Here is a 6,000-nt window from a genome sequence, read left to right on the forward strand (position 1 = left end):
TATTTAAATTTTTACTTAACAAAAATTAAAAGGGTCTTTTTGGTACGTGAGGAAAGAAAAGCAAAACATCTGAAGAATTTGAACACCTACTTATGTGAGGTACCATTATTGGCTACAAAGCCAGCACGGAAATTCCCCTCTTTGAGAGAATGGTAGAGTTGCAAATTCGAATTAAAAGTTGAGGAGATCTTGCACTCTTCTAACGAGAATCGCGTAATTGTGAAACTTGTTGGAGCGATTGACTAAAGATTTAATATAACGTGCACAGAGATAGAGTAGAAGATGAACTTCTTATAATCCGAATTCCACACAGATTGTAATCACTCGAAAATGGTCATAAACTCAACAAATGTGATATCTCTCATGTTGACTAATGAATCCAACAAAACCAAATTATACCTCCAAATTAAACTCATTTGTCTTGAGTCATTTAAAAATTAAAACACTCTCGTCTATATTGAGCTATGAACTCAAGGCTAGGAGGAGACACAAACACTAGAGGTGTTTCCCGATTAGATTTAATTAAATTCATTATTCAATTTGATAAAACTTTTACGCGTCAAATTGGGTTGGGTTTATGCAAATTTTTTGTGGACCCAACCCAACTTAATCCTGATAGGGTTAATTGGGTTTGGATATTTGAAGAAAAAAATCTTTTGTAAAAATAATTTTTTTATAATAATAATTTGATCATGACAAAATGTACTTAAAATAGATCAAATTGTAAAAATATTAAATTAATAAAATTAATGATCTTAATGTTAATATGATATTTTTATTTTAAATAAAAATAAAATATTGTATTAGTATGAAAAAATATAAACAAAATCAAGAAAGAGATAAAAATAATAACTTCAAAAAGAAAAAAAAATGGGTGGTTTAATTTAATAAATTATGTGAGGTAAAAATTAATGTGTTTTGTATTTGATAATTAATTTATATATAATAATAAATTTAATTATATAGTATGAGTTAGGTTGGATTCAAAAAAATTAACCTATTATCTACTTCATTTATAATTAAGTCTTAGTTGGATTGAGTTGAATTTAACTTGAACACTTAAAAATCTAACTCAATATTGTGAACACTCATAATAAAAATTATGTACATCGAGCTTATATGACCTTAAAAGGGAAGACACAATGTATATCAAGCAATAAGTTTCAAGAGATTATTTTAGTGTGTAGTATGTTTCTTCATTACATTAATATATAATATAGTTGATTTTGATTTTATTACCTTAGCTTTTTTTTATTTTATTACTTATAAATTGTTTTTATGTTTGATTTTAGTATATGTTATCAATCAGTATCTATTAAGTGATGATATCACACGCTAATAAAATATTACATTATTGATTAAGTGATTATATGACAAGTTAATGAAATGTTAATTTATTATTTAATAAACTCGACTGATGATAATTATTAAAATCAAACATATAAATATTTTAGGTATTTAAAAAAAGAGAAATTTAGGTAATAAAATCAAAATGTACTATATTACACATATGAAAAATATAGTTAAATCTTAAAATATTTATATGTAAAATAAATTTAAATGAATTGTAAATTATCTCTTTCAAACACACCCTTAATGCATCGGCCTCACTTCCAAATCCAGTTTTTAGAAGGGCTAATATGATTAGAGTGCGAGTAAGACACAGATTTCTGCTTGGTGTTTCACATATGGGCCTTGTGTTCAACTTCCATTGATTGGGCCTAATCAAGATCTTCTTCTAGGTTTCCTAGTCTCTTCTTAATTTAAGCTCCTCGACCAAGAAAAAGAAAAAAGAAAAAGAGTAAGCTCTTCTTATTCTAGGGATATGTATAAAATGGACGAGTGCTTTAAGTTTAAAGGTATCACTCGGGTTGTTTAAGAGAAATTTTATCACCCAACTAGTTACAAGAGCTGTGAAGTTACAAGGACCTATTTGATTATATTTTGTTTTTTTAATAATTATTTTGAAAATAATTTTGGAAAAAAGAAATTTTAGTAAGAATTAATTTGAAAATCATTTTATATATGAGAAAATAAAAAAAATTATGTTTAATGAATTTATTTTGAAGCATAATTAAAAATAAAAATAATTGTTTTATTTTCTTTAAGTTAAAGAAGCAAAAATGAAAAATAAAACTATTTATGTATGTTTCCAATTTTCAGCACTAAAAATGAATAAATTGGAAATAGTTTTTAAAAAGGGGTTACTTAAATGTTTTTTTTTTCAATTTTAAAAAATAAAAACATTTTAAAAATATTTATCAAATAATATCTAAATACTGGACCATAAAAAAACCATTAAAAATAACTTCTATGTAACGAAGGTTTAAATGTTACGTTAAATGAGTGAGCATATTAAAAAATAGAATTAAAAACGAATATATTAGATAGAACAAAAAATAACACAAATTGTAGGGAAGACGATAAAAAATAATGACTTTAAGTGATTTGAATATATGTGAAACCAGAAGAAGATTTATAAAATCCATAGTAAGAAGAATAAACCAATAGAAAGAGTAACACTATTAATTTGCTAGAAGGTCGTGAATGAAAACCTGAAAAAAAAAACTATAAGAAAAATAATCAATTATTTATCTATAAATCTACAAATATAATTTATATTAAAACATTGATTTACCTAACCAACCTATCAAGTGAAAAAATATTTGATTGTTGTTAAAATTGTAACACTATTTTTTTTATCAGCATGGTCGTCAATCAATTATTGTTTTCAAGTCCAATTATGAAACAGCATTAGTATTAATATTATCCTTTTTGTTATCAAATATGAATCCATTTAAGAAGACCCAAATATATATCAAAGATATTTCAATATTTCATGTCCAGAAAATAAGAAGATATTATGAAAGATATTTGAGAAAAGAACAATGAAGTTTAAATCAAACAGTACGTGGCCAGCTGCATTAGCGCCACCAGCAAATGTCACAGATTTTAAATTCGCCTTGTTGTTGGGTTTAAAAATGGACGAGTTTCAGAGGAAAACTGAATATAGAAGACAGATACCCACAGAGGGACTTGTTGCATGTGACTGTGACAATTATATATATTGAAGGTGAAAGTGAAACGTCAAGGTTCATTGACCCTATATTTTATAGCAGTGCATTTCTTTCCCTAGGCTACTTCAAAACTATATATTAAAATAATGTTACCATGTTTTATAATAATTGCTCCAGATCAACTTCAATTTTATGTCTATTACCTGTGTCTTTCTCGCTCTTGAAGAAACAAAACTATAAGCTTTTATATATAAAAACATATAGCTGCCACCGTTTTTGGAAGTGAACAAACAACATTTAATTTCTATACCTTAACTGTGATTAGAGATGTCGGATCAGTGCAGCTTATAACATTTATTTTATTAATTTTGGAAAATAATAGGACCAATATTGAAACGAGACATTGATTTAGTTGTCGGGGCATGCTTTTAGGTAAAATAATTTCAAAAATAATGGAATATCTGACCCAGTTGGGTATGAGACAGGCTGGGTAGGGGTCTTGTGCCACCCTTTAGCGTCCCTAATGCTTCGTAACAAAACATTCGAACCACATTAATTATAACAATAAATTAAAAAAAATACTCTATTCATTTTAAATTTAGTTGCATTGAGCTAGCTAAAGTATCTTTTAAAATAAAATAAAAAAATTATATATATGTGTGCTGAATATATAATTTGAAATGAAGAAGAAAGAAAAAAAAAAGGTGTGACTGTTGGTAGGAGAGTGAGTGTTTTGTTGTTGTGCTATTGTCTGAGGCTCTGTTAAACACTAGCAAATGGTAGTTTGCGGTGTTAAGTTGAAAGTGTTGTTAGGGCCATTATTGGGGTCTATGGTTGTGGCCAGGGAACACTTTGGCCACATACACTTGAGTTAGCAATAAGCATCATACCATGCGCTTGATAGAGAGGAACTGAAAAAGTGATGCACTAGTGAGTGAGTGACTTCTTGTCTTGCACCTGTCCCAAGTGCATGTTCCTTCTTCGGGGCATGTCCTGGTAAGGTTTGAGTCAATCAGAATGTTGTTTTCAAAAACTACAGTGGACAAACATTCTAAATATATTTGGTAAATCAAATTTACAATAACTACAGTTCGGTATACAGAAGAAGAAGAAAATATGTCACTAGATTTCTATTCTTTCTTACTTTTTACAAAATCAATTATTGGTAAAAAAAAAACAATTGACACTTGTTTCATAGATGTTTTTTGAGAAAAATAAAAGTTATGTAATATTAGTGTAAAATAAATTTGTAGGATTATCTGATCACAAATTATTATATATAATGAATTTATTAAATTTTTTAATAATTATTTTAAAAAGAAAAGTTATACACTTATAGCAGTTTAGGCAACATTATATTTTGTGTTTATTTCTCTCTTTTTTCCTATCACTTATTACATTTTAAATTTTTTTTTCTTTCTTAGTTCTATTTTATTTTGCAATTTGTTGTACAAGTATAATTTATGTTAAACTTAACGTTTTTAAAGTTCTAACTGAAATTATTTCTTATATAACCGTATCTAGTATTAACTTAATCTTGCATACATAATTTTGCTTCTGAAAGCTTTTTTTTTTTTTTTTCAAATTTCTTGTTGCAAATAGATAATACTTAAGAGGTGTTTGTAGTTCCATTTGAATAAATCTTGAGATAAAAATCATTTAGTCCGACAATAAAAAATACGGTTAGCTTGGATCAACTTGAAAAGAGAAATAGAAATATTATAAAAGAGAGAACAAAAGAAAAGAAAGAGAAAAATATGATATGATGTAATAGAAAGAAATATGATTTTCTTTTTGTTACAAATTGAGCTTTAGACCCTCCTGTAAAAAAAATGTACATAAATTGATTCACAAAACTCTTAACAAAAATGTACATAAATTGAGCTTTAGTTTAAAACATGAGAACTGAAAACCAAATATCAAACCGAAAATATAATTCTCTTAATTAATGATTTATTTAGTTTCAAATGATTTTGGTTGATTTTATAACACTCCTTCAAGCAAGGGGTAAAAGGCTTCCGATGTCATGATAAAAGCTGAAACAAAGATAGTTTGGATAAGATAAAAAGAAAAAACTCTCATCAAAATGAGATTCCTCTTGGGATTCTGAAGAACACAATCGATATATACTTCACTCTAATTGGGTAAAGTAGGACAATATGATATATGAATAGCACAAGTCACAAATAATGTTTGAAATCTGCCGTACAGGGCTCTTGAAGGAGTCAACTGTCCAAATTGTTGGCACCGCCAAAATTCAAAAGAGATTATGAGGATATCATTAATTAGATGTTATAAAATAGACATGGGACCAAGCGGAGCCCTTTATGTTGATGGTTGATTAGTTATTTTTGTTGAACAACTAGGAATGATATTCCCCCAGCTAGATTATTCCAACATAACATTCATTTCTATCCACATAGGAGCTGTACATTTGTTTGTGTCTGATGTTCCCTTCAAAAATTAATAGCAACAACCAGAGTTTTCTAGCTACATATATCAGTTTGGCTATAAATAATTAACTCTGAACGTTGGAGATTTTCTTTTTCGTTGTACTATTTTTGTATCTTTCTGCCCCTGTATATTGTCAATTCCTTCTTCGACGAAAACAAGAAAGAAAGTGTGTTGTCTTACATTTTCAAAAATGCTAGTAAAGGAATGTGTGTTTAATATTCTTTTCAGTGTGTTATGATGAATATAAATCAACAACTAAGCAGGTCTATGCTTATTTAAAACGTTAAGCTTCTGGCTCACATTTTTGTTGTCTTTGTAAACTACTAATAATATAGCAGTGTTATACATTTAGCTGGCAAAACGCCAATAATATGTTTACTCTAAAGTCTAAGTTGATTATTTAAGTGTGTATTTGCTGGAAGTTGGAAACCATGGGAATCACTCTATATATTAATGTGTGTGAAAAATTGGTTGGATTATTTATTTGTAAATCAACAACAATTAATTATTTAGAATTTTTTTAAAAATA

The sequence above is a fragment of the Glycine soja genome, chromosome 20 (genome assembly GCF_004193775.1).
Source record: "Glycine soja cultivar W05 chromosome 20, ASM419377v2, whole genome shotgun sequence".
Lineage (NCBI taxonomy): Eukaryota > Viridiplantae > Streptophyta > Magnoliopsida > Fabales > Fabaceae > Glycine > Glycine soja.